The 20,414-nt window shown below is 40.9% G+C and overlaps 1 protein-coding gene across 9 annotated transcripts in view; it reads right to left on the reverse strand.

Annotated features, from left to right (window-relative positions):
* The window catches only part of LOC126284265 (RIMS-binding protein 2-like), a 1,431,128-nt gene that overhangs the window by 1,062,213 nt on the left and 348,501 nt on the right, over positions 1–20,414 (reverse strand). For all 9 annotated transcript variants that reach the window (XM_049983077.1, XM_049983076.1, XM_049983073.1 and 6 more), the window contains exon 3: positions 17,522–17,611. The gene's annotated coding sequence lies outside the window, so the exon portion shown is untranslated. The remainder of the gene's footprint in view (positions 1–17,521; positions 17,612–20,414) is intronic.

Raw genomic sequence — 20,414 nt, forward strand, 5'->3', positions numbered from 1 at the left:
GTGTATTTCTCTTTTCCTGACGAAGGCTGTGGCTGAAAGCTTATGTGTAAGTGTCTTATTAATTGTGCCTGTCTGCAACGCAACATGTTATCTTTACAGTAAGTAGCGACCTATCTTTTCCTACACTCTTGATATTCATACCAAAAGTTTCCATTGTTTAATGGTTTTCCTATTTAATCCCAGAGCAGTGTTCCAGTCCTCATTCTGCGATGTTCCATGCACAGATCACTGTTTTCTATACAAAAACCAGTATCACTTATAAATGCTGCAGCAAAAGCACATGACCATTCTGGACAGGTTGTTAATGGGCTTGTTAATGAGGCCTCAAACTTTTGCCATCCTGCCCACCTCCCTTACTCACCTAAGAAGTCATCACTGAAGACTGGGGATCATACAAAAAATGTCTACAGTAATATTTTGCGGCTTTTATGATAAAACATGTCGACACCATTTTTCTGTCATAGATCTCAAATGTATCATTTTTAGGGAAGTCAGCCCCCTTCAGGATACTACATTTCTAATGCTTGTTGAAATTTGCTGTTTGCTGCATTATATCCTGATAAGGAAGTTCAACAAAGTGCACTGCAATTCGAGCATCTCTCTTCCGAAGAAGTACTCAAGATTGGACCAGCATTTGAAGTTTCTCATGCCGATGACCATCACTTTGACTCTTGGGCCAACACAGTCACAGACAACTTGGAAGCAACAGGCTGGCGTGTTCCAGCATACCCTTGGAAGTGGGTGTCATGGTGGTGTAGTAGTTTCGGCTGCCACATTCCACACAAATAGGGCCATGGGGAAAATTGCACCACAAGGCACTGCCCTCCTGCCCAGCCTGTTTCATTCAGCATGACCTGCCAACTTGTCCACAGCATTGGGTGTTGGCCACCTGTGTCATAAACGTCATGTTACAAATGTATGCAATGTTCGTCTGCTTCATTGGTAATGCTCATTTCTCAACCTATTGGCATTAAAGTTGTTAGTCAAATGTGTGAAGATACTGCAAATGTTTCGAACAAAACTGTTCATTGGTGTTTGTATTGATGGGATTCCCTTACGCCTCCAGGAGCAGTGGCCACGTTATTGAATTTTAACATTTATTATGCCTTGGTTGCCTCGTCTACTTCACATCATCTTGTTAGTTGCAACAGAGAGCAGACTCCTCTTCTGGGCCAATTTACTGTGGAAAAAATGTGTTTCACATTGGTTTGGTCAATGACATTTTTGGTAGTGGACGGTACCTTTATGGAAGATTTCTTTGATCTGGATGCTTTTTAAATTTTGGGTTTATGGTCTCAGATTTCATTCACTTTGTGTCATATCTTATAGCCTACCAAGATTTGTCATAAAAGCCACACACAATTAGCCAAGCAGTCTAAGGCGCTACCGTCATGGACTGTGGAGCTGGTCCCAGTGGAGGTTCGAGTCCTCCCTTGGGCATGGATGTGTGAGTTTGTCCTTAGGTTGATTTAGGTTAAGTAGTGTGCAAGCTTAGGGACTGATGACCTTAGCAGTTAAGTCTCATAAGATTTCACAAACATTTGAACATTTTTGAATAAAAAAAGCACTCCATCTTCAGGCCATGAGTGGCCTACCGGGACCATCCGACCGTCGTGTCATCCTCAGAGGAGGATGCCGATAGGAAGGGCATGTCAGCACACCGCTCTCAGGGTCGTTATGATGGTATTCTTGACCAAAGCCGCTACTATTCGGTCGAGTAGCTCCTCAATTGGCATCATGAGGCTGAGTGCACCCCAAAAAATGGCAACAGCATATGGCGGCTGGATGGTCACCCACCAAGTGCCGGCCACGCGCAACAGCACTTAACTTCAGTGATCTCACAGGAACTGGTGTATCCACTGTGGCAAAGAACCAGATTTGTGCAAAGAATATTTCCCCTTGTTTTCACCCAGCTTCAGCATTGCTACTAACTACAGTAAGGGTGCAAAAGTCACACAATGGTAATGAGAAATGCTGAACTGAGATTGCGAGATTGCGCATGTTGGTGTTCGTAGAAATATGTATAGGCTGAGAGTTGAATTGCAGAAGACTAGGTTTAAGTAATAATACAGGGTGTACATATAGTCTAGGAACACTTTCAGTTATTTCAATTATTTATTGCACAAGAACGAAACATTGTACAGACGTCATACATATTGCAATTTGAAGAGAAACTCTGAATTTTTTTTTTTTTTTTAACATTCAATATGCAAACCATAAGTGGCCCGGGCAGACATCAATATAGTAATCAAATTCTTGCCATACCCGTCCCAGCATGGCATCGTCGACTGTGGCATTCACTTGCTGTATTCTACGCTTCTCTTTGCCGGACACAAGCAACCCACTGTAGCAAATTTGTTGTGCCAGTGGTAAATTGCCTTCCTTGTTGGTGGCTTCTTACTGTACTTGGTTCTAAACATCCACTGAACAGCTGTAGCACACTTTTTATTGTTGAACTCCAACACCTAGGAAGCTTGCTCCACACCTGAACTCGCCATGTTTGGAACTATTGCTGACTATCGGCAAATTACCAATTTCAAAAAATGGTTCAAATCACTCTGAGCACTATGGGACTTAACATCTGAGGTCATCAGTCCCCTAGACTTAGTACTACTTAAACCTAACTAACTTAGAACACCACACACACCCATGCCCGAGGCAGGATTCGAACCTGCGACCGTAGCAGCAGCACGGTTCCAGACTTAAGTGCCTAGAATCGCACGGCCACAACGGCCGGCAATTACCAAGTTACACTGTGGTGGTATACATGAAAAAAACTTTCAGGGTTTCTCTTCAAAATGACGTATGTATGATATATGTACAATGTTTGGTTCTTTTGAAATAAATAATTGAAATTGTTCCTGAACTTTATGTACACCCTGTAGTTAAAGATAAAAGAAAACTGCATTCTGTTTCGATTAGTTTGGTGATTTCTGTTGGTGATATTCCGGCAGTGCCAGATGGCTGCTCATAATGTCAGAACAGAGGTCTCAGAGTTCCATATTCTCTTAAGGAGACTGATGTAAAACAAAGAACCAAATTTGACTCAGAAATATAAGGAGAGTCTGTTATTGTTATTAGTTGGTTATATGAAGTTACTGATGATCAGAAGTTAATCCAATTTATAATTAGAATAATAATCCCATTTGTAAAGTCTGGTGGAAAGGGAGGTCCCTCTAAAATGAGTGAGAAGATCATTTCAAAAAGAAGAGAACCCTCACACTACATAGAGAATATTACTCTCAAATCTATGGCATGGCCCTGTTTTTCCATGCCAGACCTGTACTGCTTGCACTTCACATTCAGGTGAAGGAATAATTAGACAGACTGTCAACTCTAGATGTCATTGAATCCATTTTATCTATTCAGTGGACTACACCATTAGTTATTATCAAGAAGCCAAGGAGCAAACTTTGTTTTTAAAGTGCCTTCAAGGTGACTGTTAAATCAGTCTGTGGTTCATATGTAGCCCACTTCTCACCTGGAGAAACTTATGACGAACCTGATGGATGGACAACATTCTTCAAAATTCAATTTGTTAGAAGCACATTTACTACTGTCACTTGATGATGAATTATGTCAGCTTCTTGTTGTGAATACACCTTATGTCCTCTACAGGTGCAACTGCTTGGTTTCAGCATTATTAGTGTGACAGTCAGTTTCTAATGTTACTTGGAACAGCTTACTCAACGCTTTCATCCATTCTTTGTAGTATCACTTATCTTTGGCACTACTGGTCCCACCACTAAGGAACACCTTTACAAACTTCATCTGTTTTTTCCCAACTTTGCTTGACATGTGTCTTAAATGCAATTTGGAAAAATCATATTTCTGCCAACCCTCTATCGTATAGTTGGGGCATGTTATCTCTCACAGGGATTCATCTAGCTGATGGCCACATAGCAGCCAGAAATTGAAGGAGCTCCAGACATTCTTAGGCAAAGTCACATTTTAGCACAATTTCCTTCTGCAGGTGGCTCCAGTTTCGTGCTCTAAATCAGCTGTTTAAGAAAGATGGAGAGTTTGAGTTGATTCCTGTCTGTGACCAAACATTCAACGTATTAAAAGCTAGTTTGCATTTTATCCCATGCTTGGCCACCTGTTGGCCAGGGCTCCAGCCTGTTGTTCCAACTGATGCTTCACAATATCATGTGGGGGCTATGTTGTCTCAATGTCATGATAATAGTTTGAAACAGCCCATCGTTTTTGGATCGAAAATGCTTAACAAGCACAGAAGATTTACTCTTAAATACAGAAGGGAAGTCTTGTAACTATTTATGCTATCAAGAAGTTTCATGTATTTTTATAATGTTTTAATTTTCATCTAGTGATTGATCACAAACCGTTAACTGATCACAAACCATTAGCATTTATTGTTTAGTTCTGTGTTTCTCTTACCAGACAAGGCAGCTCATAGACTACAACAATAGGCTCTGTTCTATAGTAGGTACAATTATGAGATTCATTGGTACAATTATGAGATTCATTCCTGCCCTATGGCTCAATATTCATATGCAGATGCTTTTTTTTTGCATATGAACCTCCAGCCAGCGTGGATTCCACGATCACTGACCACATGAAACCGAACTTGCACTTTTCTCATACCATGAAAGTTACAGACCAAGGCATTGGATAGACACACCATTTCTTTACTTCTGAAAATCAATTGACTCGGTAGCATACCTAACCTTATTATCAAAAAGACAATCATACAGGGTACCAACAGAAATTTGTGACTGGACTGAGGATTAATTAGTGGAAAGAGACAGCATATTATGGTCAGATGCAGCAGTAACTTCACGTGTTCCTAGCAAAAGTGTGTTAGAGCCAATTCTCTTCATGTTGTTTATTAATGACCTTGTTGACAATAAATAGCAACCTCAGACTTTTGGTAGATGATGCAGTTATCTATAATGAAGTATTGTCTGGAAGAATCTGCACGTGTGTTCCTGGAGGTTTTGTCAATATGTCAAAGTGGTGCAAAATTCGGAATCTTGCTTTAAATGTTCAGAAATGTAAAATTTTGCACTTCACAGAATGAAAAACATAGTAACCTATGACTACAGTATCAATGAGTCACAGCTGGAATTGGTCAATTCACACCAACACCTGTGTGTTACATTGAAGTTTTATGTGATTAATGGTTCAGCAGAACGATGGATAATGTCATATATAACCAAAATAATACAGAAAGTTGTACTTAGTAATTCAACCAAAATAGTCTCATAACATAACTCTAACTGGGGAGAAATTGTGTATGAGGTCCCCCCAGGCTCAATCTTAGATCCACTATTGTTCTTCATATATGTAACTGATCTTCCATCTAACACACAAGAAGCAGAGTTAGTTCGTTTTGCAGATGAAAATAGAATTGTAGTTACTCCAAGCATACATACAGAAACAGAAGAACTGGTAAACAAAGTTCTTAAGAGTATCACTGACTGGTCTTCTGCAAATGTTCTTCTGCAATGGTCAATTTAAAAAGAAACAATATATTCATTTCTGCAAATCTACAGGTACTATACCAATAGTAAGTACAACACATGGTGAGGAAATAATAAATATGGTGGAAACTTCAAAAGTCTTAGGTGTCCATACTGGTGAGAATTAAACTGGGAAAAGCACATTTTGGAACTCTTAAAACAACTTAGTTCAGCCACATTTGGACTTATAATCATTGAAAATTTTGAGTAGATACAAATCAGTAAGTTGACATATTTTGCATATTTTCATTCAATAATGTCACATGGAATAATGCTCCAGGGTAACTCACCTTTAAGAAAGGAAGTCTTCACTGTGCAAAAATGTGCTGTAAAAATAATATGTGATGTTCACTCATCATCATCTTGAAGACATCTGTTTAATTTTGACTACTGCTTCACAGTTTATTTATTCCCTCATGAAGTTTGTTGTAAATAATCCACTACAGTTCAAAAGGAACAATGATGGACGTAACTACAACACCAGAAGGAAAAATGGCATTCATTGCTTTGCATTTTAAGGTACCCTATGGCACAAAAGTGGGTGCACAATGATGCAAGAAAAAATTTTTATGGCTTGCCTAGTGATATATGATGTCTAACAAAGAGCAAAGTAAAATTTGAAAACAAACTTAGAAAGTTTCTCCTGACCTACTGACTAACAACATTTGTATATATTTTTTGTTTTTGAAAAAATTTAGAAATGTTCAGAATGTAACCTTCACATACAAATTAATGCTCAATGTGAATGTATAATGACTTGTTCCACATCTTTACAATCTATCATGCAGAAAGAGCCATGAAACTAGCTAACTAACAATCTGTAAGGATATGAAATGACCATCACATGCCCGGTATCCCGGTCTGACAATTTGGGCAGCCCACCAGAAGGCATGGATATAGACGAATGCTGCTAGGCATGCCCCTATAACCTGTGAGTGCTGCCGTACCACCACATCACTGTGTGCGAGCCGTGCCAGCCTATCGGTACTCAGGAGGGCCCTACAATGCTGGCAGCACAGGGGCTCAGAAGTCAGTCACGTTCTGACTGCGCTCCTGTATTGTATGTGATATGCATCGTTGTGGGTTCTTGATCTCGCTATGTCTAGGCCTTCAATCTGGTTTACTCTTCGGACTTGTATACTGCTGTATCCATTCATGGTTGTTGTTGTTGCTGTTATTATCATTGTTGCCCATAGCTGTCATTCTGTGAGCTTTGGCAATTCACCATCAAAGCCCTCAGCAGGTCGGCCTGTGGCTTCTGATAGTGTCAGACTCCAGTTACCAGAACTGGAGATGAGTTTAAGGTTAATGGTGCATTATGGACGTGAAATTTCTACAGCTTGTGGAACAGAAACAGAAACAGCAATGGCTGCTCCGGCAGCAGCAATTGCTACGGCAGTTCGAGCAGCAAACACACTTTTTGTGTCAGGAAATTCAGCTGCTGTCAGACCTATTATAGTTACAAGGTTCAGAACCCATCCCAAATGTGGTCACCTCACAGACAAGTCCCAATCACCTGCCCCACCCACATTTTGGCTGTTTAATGATATCCAGGAGGATTGGGACAAGTATTTGTAGCGACTGAAACAGCAGTTTGCTGATTTTCGGATTTCTGATGCAGCTCTCCAGTGGTCGCTTCTCATTTCTTGGACTTCCTCAGAGACATTTTTCTTAATCAAGGTGCTGGATCCCCTTTCAAACCTGATTGCACCTGGTTTTGAGGAAATGTGTTCATTGCTGTCGCATAGCGCCTCAAGTTCCATCAATACAACAAGCAGGGGGGGGGGGGGGGGGGGCGGCACTCTTATCAATCGTAGGTGACAGATTTGCAAGGTCTGAGTCATCGTTGCAATTTTACCTGTGCCAAACTGCCTTGAAAAACCTGGTATGCTGATTCCCTGATCCGAGATGTAGAGGTCCAATTGGCTCCCGATCCAGAAGTTCGCACTGTGGCCCTCAAGCTCAACAGTCCTTCCTTGGATGTCATACTGAAAATCGCACACTCTTTTTAAATCGCACAGGCAGCAAATGAATGTCCTATGGCCTGTTCCTAGATCACAGCAGTTCAACCACCGCCACAGGGATGGATTCTAGTCAGCCTTCATCTCGATGGCGGCGTCATGATTCGTCACTTTCAAACATATCAATGACCTCCGAGCAGCCACACCACGTGTGTTGGTACAACCAATGGGATCTGTCTTCTTGTCCTGACTGTTTTGTGAGGCACCAGTGGGCAGACTGCCCTGAGCGTTGGATGCACTGCACCCATTGTGGCAAGAATGGACATCTCCGAACTGTCTGCCATCAGCTGTCAGGTCAGTCTAACCCCTCTTCTAACTTGCATCACAAGATGGTGCAAGAGATTCAGGCCATCACCATTCCCCAGGGAAATCCTTGCACCCCCAAGCTGTTTATTGACCTCATGATTGCTCCTCAGGACATTTGTTTCCAAGTTGACACGGGAGCGACAGTTTCCCTGGTCAATCTGCCAATATACACTCATCTGGGTTATCCGGCATTGGCCTCGCCTTCTCAGAGGTTGGTTGCATACAGTGACAGCTCTGTTCCCCTCAGAGATCAATTCACCACTACATCCACATACAAAATGGTTACATGGCTACTAATGCTGGCAACATTTTGAGCCTGGATGCTTTCTCACTGTGTGGGTTCTGCATCATGGATGAAACTCAGGTCACCTCACACACGGTCCCCATCCAAGAATTTGGTAACCTTTGTGCCTCTTTTGTGTCTCTGTTTGAGCTTGTCTTGGGGTGTGCCACTGATTTTGGGGCACATATTTCTTTATGTCCAGATACGGTGCACGTCCTCGTCCAGTCTCCTTACAGGTGATCTTTAAGCTCAAACTATATCACCTTCATGACGCTGGGGACTAGATCAGTCAACATTAGTGCTTGGGCCACAACACTGGTCATAGTCCAGAAGCCAAATGGTTCCCTCTGGCATTGTGGAGACCTTAGGTCAACAATCAATGCCCAAGCTCTGGTGCAAATCTACCCCATACAACACCAAGAGAACCTCCTCCCAAAGCTTGCTGGAGGTGAATGTTTATCTAAAATAGACCTTGTTGATGCTTACTTACAGGTTCCACTCAATGAAGAATCCCAACACATTGTTGTCATCAAAACACCTTTTGGGTTATACAAATACAAGCATTTCCCTTTTGGGATCTCTTATGCTCCAGCGATTTCACCTAGGTACCTGGAACAGTTAACCACATCCATCCCAGCTTCACCAATTACCTAGATGACTTAACTGTTACAGGTGACCATAGTGTTTCTGTTATTGACTCCTTCCTGCATCCCCCAAACCTCCAGGTGTTGCAGTGTTTTTTTTTTTTTTTTTTTTTTTTTTGGGGGGGGGGGGGGGGGGGGGAGTGAATTATTATTCTAAGTTCCTTCTTGCATCCCCTGAACCAGTTGTAGAAGAAAGGCACTCCGTTTCAGTGGTTGGCAGCCTGTGAGCAGGCCTTCACACAGCCGAAGTGCATGTTACATTCCGCACCCTGCCTTAGACCCTTTCCCCATCACGCCACCCTGTTTTGGCTGTGGACCCTTCTCCCTTTGGCATTGGTGCAGTGCTGGCACATTGTAATGATGGTATGGAGCAATCTATCACCTATGTATCCAAAACACTGATGCCTGCCCAACACAATTACTCCAGGATTGAGAAAGAGACACATCTTTGCCTTGAAGAAATTCCTTGAATACCTCTTTGGGTCCAGATTTACACTTATTACAGATCATAAATCACTCATAGCACTTCGCTTCCAGAGTGGACAGCCCAGAGGCTCCTGCATTTGGCTCTTTTTCTCAGCTCCTACTATAACACAATGAAGTACAAGTCTACTGCGTGACATGCAATTGCAGATGCCCTCTCATGTTTACTCCCAGGACTAGACCCAGTATTTGACCAACTGGACATCTGCTGTTGTCACATTGACGTGGAACAACAACACACCTTGGATGAATTTCCTATTACCGCTACTCAGGTGGTGATGAACACACTCCACGACCCTCTCTTGTACCATTCGCACAATATGTCTTCCATGGGTGGCACACTTATTTTTCGAAGTCAGCTGATCCCAAGTTCCAGGCCTGGGCTCACCTTTCTCATCATTTGTCCCTTGTCTCCAATGTGCTCTTGCTGAATGTGGGGGTGGGTACCAACCATGCTGTCATCCCAACTACATTACGCTCACACATCTTGGAACTCCTCCATCACAGGCACTGCGGTATGTCTTGGATAAAAGCCCTTGCCAGGCGACATATCTGCTGGTCAGGACTGAACAAGGATGTGGAGGCTATGGGGCACTGCTGTTCTGCTTGTGCTCAACAACAGGCTGCTCCACTCCAATCTTTCGCACCCTGGCCTACTCCCATCACCCTTGGGATCACATGCATCTACATTTTGCCGGCCCCTTCCTTGTTGTGCTTCACTTATTGTTGTGCACGCTTGTTCAAACTATGATGCTTGTTCTAACTAAAGCTACACAGCCAGCATGGCGTCCACCACCACAACGGCCACACTCAGTGCCCCTCTGCAGATTCTTGCCATTGTAGGGCTTCCCTGGACCCTCTCACTGACAATGGGCCCAACTTCACTTCTATGGTCTACGAACAGTTCTGTACCGCTAATGGCATCAAACACCTGTGTAGTCCTCCGTTCCACCCCTCCTCCACTGGTGAAGAAGAGCAGATGGTGTAGACATTCAAGCAACAAAAACTGAAGAGCGTGGTGCATCTATCAAGACAGCAGCACTCATGATGTTTCTGGGCACCTACAGGTCCACCCCTGTCCACTGCAACAGCCCAGCAGAACTCCTTCATAATCGACAGCTGCATAGTACCCTCCATCTCTTGGCACCCTAACCCAAGGAACACCAAACCCGTCATGCTGGACGATACCCTCCTGCCTTGGCTGTTTGGGCATGTTCCTATGGAGCAGTACCCTCATGGATACCAGCTATGATGGTGGCCACTATGAGCGGCACCTTATGACGGTTGATACTCCAAGAGATTTAGAACATTGGCACATGAACCAACTCCATCTCTGCCTCCAGCCTACCCCTCCAGCAGTGGATTACTCTAAGTTGGAGTCTCTGCCCTCACATGTCCACCTCACGAGTACTATTTGCAATCCAGGACACTGTCAGCACCTGCCGTAGGCACAGGTATAGAGATTGAGACCTTGCCACTGCCTCCATCTGCTGTGCAGTCACCCACCACACTGGAGTTCCAGAGAGAGGTACCTGATGTCCCATGTTCCTTCTCCCAGCTGGCAGCTTCCACTGATGGGACAACATCTCTTCACCTCCTGAAACATTGGCCAGGGCTCTTCAGGCTCTGTGTGTCCATTATGGGGGGAGGGGGTATGGGAGGGGCAGAGATCTGGCATTCTGGTTCAACAATTTGGACAGCCTGCCAGAAGATACTGGACGCAGACAACAACCGCTAGGCAGCATAACCAGTGAGTTCTGCTTTCACCACCCTAGCGCTATGTGTGTTATACGCCTGCTGTGCCAGCCTATTGGCATTCACAGGACCCTATAAAGCCAGCAATGCAGGGGCTCAGAAGTCAATCATGTTCCGACTGCACTCTTATGTTGTATATGGTATGCACTGTTGGTGGTTCTTGATCTCACTACGTCTAGGCCCTCAATCTGGTTTACTCTTTGGACTTGTATACTACTGTATCTGTTTGGTGTTGTTGTTGTTGTTGTTGTTGTTGTTGTTGTTGTCTGTTTGGTGTTGTTGTTGTTGTTGTTGTTGTCCTCCCTGTTTTCCATAGTTGTCTTTCTGTGGATTTTGGTGGCTCACTGTCGATGCCCTCAGCCTATTGGCCTGTGGCTCCCTATCGTGTCAGATTCTGGTTACTAGAACATATGCTGAGCCTTAGTTAAAGCACATGACAGGCTTCAGTTCATTGGTCAAATAACAGAGAATACTGCAGTAATTCCTGAAGAGACTGGCTACATTATGCTTGCCCCTCCTCTTTTGGAGTACTGCTGTGCAGTGAGGGATCCTTACCAGATAAGATTAATGGAGTACATCAAGAAAACTGAAAGAATTGCAGCACAGTTTGTATTATCAAGAAATAGGGGAGAGAGTGTCACAGATTGATACAGGATTTGGGGTGGGCATAATTAAAACAAAGGTATTTCTCATTGTGGTGAGATCTCACAACATTTCAATCACCAACTTTCTCCTCCTAATGTGAAAATATTTTTTGGACACCAACCTAAATAGGGAGGAATAATCATCACAATAAAATAAGAGGAAATTAGCACTCTCATGGGAAGATATAGGTGTTAGTCTTTTCCACACTCTGTCCTAGAGTGGAATAATTGAGAATTATTGTGGAGATGGTTTGATGAATCCTCTATCAGGCACTTAAATGTGATTTGCAGAGTAACCATTTAAATTTAGATGAACTGCAATCAGTCTACAATGGATATTGCTTAGAAAATACTCATATATCCTATCCTAGAATATTACTTAAGAATATGGGACGCATACCAAACAGGACTAACAGGGGTATCAAACAAAAAGTGCAGCACAAATGATCACAGGTTTGTTTGACCCATGGGAGACAATTATGGAGATGCTGAAAAAGAGGACCTGGCAGACATTTTAAGACAGGCACACACAAGGCTACTTTCCTACTTAGAAAGTTTGAAAACCAGTTTTTATGTAACAAATCTAGGAATATATACAGTCGCCTACATATTACTTCCACTGAGATCATAGAGAACAAGATTACACTAATTAGGGTGTGCACAGATGCTTTCAAGCAATCATTCATCCTGCACTCCGTACATGATTTGTGTGACAAGAAGGTTTAATAACTGATACTATGGGAAGTACTCTGTACCACACATTTCACAGAGGTTTGCTGAGTATAGAGGTAGACGTAGACTTTCCCTGCCCTTCTTCTTCTCAACAGTACTGGGAAAGAGTGCATGTACAAGAACAATAACAAAATTATCTCAAATATGATATTTAATAATAAGACTTCAGTATATTAATTCTTCATGACGTTTGGCCATTATGTTGCACTGGACTTAAATGAAACACACATTACTGACATTTCTCCATGTTCCAGAGATCTCTCTCATCCACTATTCCTTTGTAGACTTTATTAGTATAATGAAATGTCCGCCAAACACTGATATATACATATTCCATTGCCTCTACAGTTCACACAATACACTTGTCAGTCATAAATTTCCTTGGACATTGGATTACATGTCAAAGCCTGTTCAGGGACCCATTATTCCAGTCACCAAAGATGAGGTACTCAAAACACTGCACAAAAAGAAAAATGGAAAGGCAACAGGACCAGACAATCTGACTGCAGGTCTGTCAGATTGTCCTGGAATTCAACTGAATGGTTGAGAGATTTCTTCAACAAAGTTATTGAAGAAAGAAGGATTCCAGCTGACTGGACATGCAGTATAACAGTTCGAGTTTGGAAGCAGATGGGTAGCCCTGGTGAAGGTAGCAACTATCACCCAATACACTTTCTATCACACACACTGAAGATATCTGAATGCATCATCAATTAAAATAATCTGACAAATTATCAGTCCCACTGTCAATCAATGTGGACTTGTAATGGGCTGTGGGATGACAGATGCTATCTGTGCCAGTTGCCTGCTCACTGAAAAATACCGTGAGAAGTCAAGGCACCTACAATCTCGACTTGAAAAAGGTCTCTGACTGAATGCTATGCAAGTTGATTTGGTTGCCCTGTGAGTGCATGGAGTAACTGAAGAACTAGTAGGATGGCTCAGACTGCTTTACTGTTATCCAAAGAGCCAGATACACTCAACTTGTGGACTATTGTGCAATTTTCCTGTTTCTGTATGAGTACATCCAGGATATGCTCTCTCATCTCCCCTCTTCGTCACAGTCATGGCTGCAATCACAAGAAGTCTGCAGAAAACCACACCCTGGATGCTACTACAAGCTGATGATGTGTTGTTGGCCTGTGAAGATTAAGACCAATCTGCAGTGTCAAGTCAATGACCACTTGGCAGAAGTGCATCTTTGACTTAACATAAAGAAAATGCAGTATTTCACCACAGATCTCAATGACTCATATACCATCAGAATCAGTTATACTCATCTCCAAACAACAAGCACTTTGAAGTATCTAGGCTGAAAATATTTTTCTGGTGGAAATATATCTGCAGGAATCCCTAACCATCTGAGTAGCACATGGCTCAAATAACCTTCTGTGAGTAAAGTTATTCTGTGATTGGAGGATTCCAGGCAGCTTACAAAAAATACAATGATCTACAATTTGTTGAGTTGCAATGTATGGTGCTGAATGCTGGCTTTCAACAAAAGAAGTGGAATAATAATTTGGTGCCATGGAAACAAAGATATTGACATGAACATCTGGATCAACACTGCAAGATCATTTCATAAAAGATGAAGTTGATGAGTCATATGGAGCAGTACCAATAGTAGACAAGATGGGGAAAAAGTCATCTACAATGGTGTGGGCATGTTCTTAGGGCAGACACAATAACGGTGACAAAGACTGGTTAGAGTTTGAGAGTAAATGATAAATGGCCAATAGGACGATGTACACAGTGACAACTTGAAACCCCGCCTGCAGATCTTAGGATATCAGGCCTGTACCTTGATCAGGCACAAAACTGGATAAAACAGTAACAGACAGCTAAAACAGTGGATCCTACCAGCATACAGAAGAAATGGTAAGAACAAATAAGAAGAAGAAGAAGAAGAAGAAGAAGACTGGATTATTGTAGATCTTTAAATTTTACAACAAATTGTGCTGCAAACGCAAAAGCTTCCTTGTGGACAAATAAAGAGTCTCTTTTAATTACAATTTACCCACATGTATTGCACAATATTCACCAGTTATTATTTTACTATTTGTTGTGTAATCAATAAGAAGAATCTCTTTTACACACTCCAGTCAAATTAATGTTTGACATCAACCAGCAGTAACCACTCTCAGATGAGAAGTGGCAGCACTAGTAGTAGACGACAATGTGGAAAACAGTACAGTCTTTATTGTAATGCAGAAACAGAGCAATTTATCTGACATCCAAAAGGGCATTATCAGTATGATCATTGGCTTTCAAGACAAGAGTAGAAGCATTTGTGAAACAGCTAAGTTTGTGAATTGTTTGCATGCCATCATGGTCAAAGGACACAGTGCACGGCAAAATGGCACCATCCAAAACCAACACTGAGGCAACTGTGGTGCACTGTGGGCCATAGATGACAGGGCCACCAACCATGTCTCCTCAATGAGTATTCTGGAAGGCACACTGGATCAACACAAGTATACATCTATCCTTGGGACCATTTACAAGCCTGCATATAGTTTGTTTTTCGTCAGTATGATGGCATCTACCCACTGGACTATGCAACATGGTACAAAGCATAGAGTGTGCATGCATGGTTCAAAGAGTGTCAGGATGAGTTTACCATATTGCCCTGGCCACCAAACTCCCCAGATTAAAACCCAATCAAGAATCTGTGGGACCATCTCAATCACGGTGCTCATGCCTTGGATCCCCAACCAAGAAATTTAGTGTAGCCAGCCACGGTACTTGAGTCAGCATGGCTCCGCATCCCTTTCAGTACCTTCCAGAACCTTGTTGACTCTCTTTCTGCAAGTCTCACAGTGGTCCACACTGCAAAATTTTGTTATTCAGGCTTTTGATAGGTGGTCATATTAATGTGACTGGACTCTATGATTAAGGCACTTTCAGCAGTTAAAACAGACTGCATGTTTTGGTATAGGGTCAATGACTTCTATCCAATGGTCTGATTGCCATTTTACTTCTACTGTGTTATGATGGAGCGACTACTCTCCCTATTATAATACTCAGTTGATATTTCTTTCTGATACTTCAGATAAAGCATTTGTGTAATTTTATGTAGACCATTCTCTGCTATCTATACACTGCCAAAGTCTAATATAAATGTTAGAGTTGTGCAGAACTGGGGCTTCTTTCACATGGATCTTCTTAGCAGTACAAGTACAGCCAAATTTGATTTTAGCTCTCAATTTTTTAAGTGTTCAAAACAAAGGTGCAGACTACTTATACAACTTCACCTAACACGGATGAAATCACCCTCCAGAAACAAAGAACTTCAAAACACCTGACATTCTGAATTATCATTCTGAATTAAGCACACATAATGTGATTACTAGATTTCCATGCAAAAGCATTTCTCACATATGTTTTGGCCATTTGGAAAGTATATGCATATTTCAAAGATTTCACTGATATAACTGCATGAATTTAGACTTGTATAATGCATATTTTTGTGGCCTCAGTGCGTATATTGCAATAACTTGCATGATAGCACCTTTTATTGGCTTGTTTCATATGAATTCAGCCAAAAGAGCAGAAAATGAATAATTTTGTAAATTTTCTTACAGTCTGTGAACTTCCTAGGAAGCTCAAGTGCCCAGTTCAACTTGCCAAAATTCGACAGAGGTCCATGTACTTCGTGCCAATAAATGTAAATAAAAAAGGATCCTATTGTTTTTCAGCAATGCTGTTCCATATTCGATGAAGGCTGGGAGACAATTACAAAATTTTATCCTAACCTAAAGCACTTTACATGTTTAGCCCTTGAGCAACACTGGTAACTGAAAGAGTATGTATAAAACACGAAAATGTGAATATCCACCTCAAACAAGGTAAACTTTAAAGATCTTTGGCAGTTTTAATTAAGTCATACTGTATGCTGTCTCTTTTTCTCATTGAAGGTATTCTTGAAAACACCAGTCTGTTTGCTACATTTATAGATACAATGCCAGGTTTAGCTTTGCTAACACAATCCATTTTAATCATTTTATTACATAGATAACACTATCATCTTTTACTGTGATAATTTTGATGAAGTTTAGTGTGTAGGAATATTTACTATCAAAAACAGTTTTGATCACAATTTGTTTATTACGGTGACTAGTTTCGGCCACTACTGTGGTCATCATGAGTAAGAACCTCCTTCTGCTGGAGCATCACTACCAATTCTCCAGCAGAAGGAGGTTCTTACTCATTGGTCTGAAGATGACCACAGTAGTGGTTGAAACTGGTCACCATAATAAATAAATTGTGATCAAGACTGTTTTTTACAGTAAATATTTGTAGCACATTGATCACTGTCACTCCCATAATGTATTCAATAGAAATTAGTGGGTAGGAGACTGTAAGTCTCCACAAATTTATTGAAGTTAACATCTGTTTGCTTCATTCTGTTGAAAAGCCTTGAGTTACTGCCCCCTATTTTCCCCCTCCCCCATCCCCTTCCTGTTTTATGTTGTGGGCAATTTCAAAGCCACTATTACAGTTTTAGAAGTGGCATTCATGAAAAAAGATTTGAAGAAACAGCTGATGCACATCAAATCAAAATTTGCTAATTTGCCTGCTGCAATAATGAAGCTGGAAGCCAAGGTACTGGTGGAATCTCAGAGAATTATTGAAGAGGTTGAAAAAATTTGCAATCATCCTACAGAGAAGTGAGTGTCGCAGCAAAAATCAGCTAAACAGAATTATTCAACAAGATAGTGGTACCAAAAGTACCCTGTGCCACATACCATTAGGTGGCTTGCAGATTATAATGTAGATGTAGATGTAGATCCCATTTTCTAGTTTATCGAGTTGACAAAAAAATATTTTGTGATGGAAATGTAAAAGATTTTCAACGTGATCTGACTTTGTCCAAAATTTCTTTACTTACTTATACGCCTGTCACTTCTTGTGACATAAAAGTTTCATTTTCTATGCAAAAAAACAACTGAATTTTTATTGCTTTGGTGTATGATACAATGACACATGATTGCATATATTTAACATATCAAACTGACACTTGACTTGAATTATTGTGGAACATACACCAACATAACAAAAATAAAACTTCATTCCTATCAATTAAAGTTTGAGAAATATATTTTTCCGCCTGACAAATTTGCTTACAAAGTAAAAAGGCGATTTTGACTTATGTATTTACAATACTTACATTCTGCAAGTGCTGCACTTGCTTCTGCAAATCAGTGTTCTGGATTGTTAGCTCAGTGTTTTTCTCCAGCACACGAGCCAGTTGATCCTCCTTAAAAAAAAAAAAAAAAAAAAAAAGGATATTATTTCTAAGGCAACTACAAAGTTAATATTAATTCATTCAAAATGTAGATGCTGCAAAAAAAAAAAAAATAAATAAATAAATAAATAAAAATAAAAAAAATAAAGGGCAAATAATCAGAGCATATGATTCATCAAATATAAGTGTATCCTGTGATCACAGTATATGAATTGAAGAAATTATCTCTACAATTTAATAAAAATGCTTTAAAAGAGTATTTAGATTTAGTGATACTTTCTGGTAATGATTTCAACTACTTCATAATAGTTTCCCTCAAATGACAAACAAATACAATGCTTTCTCCAAAAATGTTCAGAATGACTGAATTTTCATCCAGTGTGGAAATTCAAAGACAGACTTGCAATATCAATACCTCATTGTATCTGCTGTACCAAGTTTCAACAACATGCATTTACCAGAAGCACTATAGTTTACCTGAAATGGGAACATTTACAAACACCAGACTTTTTTAACAATTCCAAATGTGATTCAGTGTGAATAAATACCACGATGGAGGCATTTAGGGATTTTTCCCACCCAAAGACTACAGTAAATTAATAGTTCAGTGAAGTCAGATCCAATATAAATTATCTTGAGGATTTAAATTTCGCTACCACGAAGACACATTTCATGGTCAGAGAATAATAATGGCGACCACCACTCCTGTGCCACGCACAGTGGCCACATGGTTCAAGTCGTCCCTCAAGCAGGAGTGAACATGTGTGTGTGTGTGTGTGTGTGTGTGTGTGTGTGTGTGTGTGTGTGTGTCTGTGTGTGTGTTGTTTTTATTTCTTCACATGTGTGTGTGTGTGTGTGTGTGTGTTGTTTTTATTTCTTCTCCATGGATTTTAATACCTACTCCTAATTTTTCTTTTGTTTCCTTCACTGCTTGCTCAATATACAGATTGAATAACATCAGGGAGAGGCTACAGCCCTGTCTCACTCCCTTCCCAACCACTGCTTCCCTCTCATGTCCCTCGACTCTTATAACTGCCATCTGGTTTCTGCACAAAATTGTAAATAGCCTTTTGCTCCCTTTATTTTACCCCTGCCACCTTCAGAATTTGAAAGAGAGTATTCCGGTCAACATTGTCAAAAGCTTTCTCCAAGTCTACAAATGCTAGAAATGTAGGTTTGCCCTTCCTTAATCTAGCTTCTAAGATAAGTTGTAGGGTCAGTATTGCCTCACATGTTCCTATATTTCTATGGAATTCAAAATGATCTTCCCCGAGGTTGGCTTCTATCAGTTTTTCCATTCATCTGTAAAGAATTCGCGTTAGTATTTTGCATCTATGACTTATTAAACTGATTGTTCGGTAATTTTCACAGCTGTCAGCACCTGCTTTCTTTGGGATTGGAATTATTATATTCTTCTTGAAGTCTGAGGGTATTTCGCCTGTCTCATTCATCTTGCTCACCAGATGGTAGAGTTTTGTCAGGACTGGCTCTCGCAAGGCCGTCAGTAGTTCTAGTGGAATGTTGTCTACTCACGGGGCCTCGATTCAACTAAGGTCTTTCAGTGCTCTGTCAAACTCTTCACGTAGTATCATATCTCCCATTTCATCTACAACCTCTTCCATTTACAACAGATTGTCCTCAAGTACATCACCCTTGCATAGACCCTCTATATACTCCTTCCACCTTTCTGCTTTCCCTTCTTTGCTTAGATTTGGGTTTCCAACTGAGCTCTTGATATTCATACAAGTGTCTCTCTTCTCTCCAAAGGTCTCTTTAATTTTCCTGTAGGCAGTATCTATCTTACCCCTAGCGAGATAAGCCTCTACATCCTTACATTTGTCCTCTAGCCATGCCTGCTTAGCCATTTTGCACTTCCTGTCGATCTCATTTTTGAGACGTTTGTATTCCTTTTTGCCTGCTTCATTTACTGCATTTTTATATTTTCCCCTTTCATCAAAAAAATTCAGTATTTCTTCTGTGACCCAAGGATTTCTAGCAGCCCTCGTCTTTGTACCTACTTTATCCTCTGCTGCCTTCACTACTACATCCCTCAGAGCTACCCATTCTTCTTCTACTGTATTTCTTTCCCCTATTCCTGTCAATTGTTCCCTTATGCTCTCCCTGAAACTCTGTACAACCTCTGGTTCTTTCAGTTTATCCAGGTCCCATCTCCTTAAATACCCATCTTTTTGCAGTTTCTTCAGTTTTAATTTACAATTAATAACCAATAGATTGTGGCCAGAGTTAAGTTATGCTCTGTGCAAAATTTTACCAGGCAGCTTCCTCTTTCATTTCTTACACCCAATCCATATTCACCTACTATGTTTCCTTCTCTCCCTTTTCCTACTCCCGCATTCCAGTCACCCATGACTATTAAATTTTCATCTCCCTTCACTATCTGAATAATTTCTTTTATTTCATCATACATTTCCTCAATTTCTTCATAATCTGCAGAGCTAGTTGGCATATAAACTTGTACTACTGTAGTAGGCATGGGATTCATGTCTATCTTGGTTACAATAATACGTTCACTATGCTGTTTGTATTACCTTACCCACACTCCTATTTTTTTATTCATTATTAAACCGACTCCTGCATTACCTCATTTTGATTTTGTATTTATAACCCTGTATTCGCCTGACCAAAAGTCTTGTTCCTCCTGCCAGCGAACTTCACTAATTCCTACTATATCTAACCTTAACCTATCCATTTCCCTTTTCAAATTTTCTAACCTACCTGTCCGATTAAGGGATCTGACATTCCACGCTCCAATCCGTAGAACGCCGGATTTCTTTTTCCTGATAACAACGTCCTC

Source organism: Schistocerca gregaria, chromosome 8 (assembly GCF_023897955.1).
Source record: "Schistocerca gregaria isolate iqSchGreg1 chromosome 8, iqSchGreg1.2, whole genome shotgun sequence".
NCBI classification, from domain to species: Eukaryota; Metazoa; Arthropoda; class Insecta; order Orthoptera; family Acrididae; genus Schistocerca; species Schistocerca gregaria.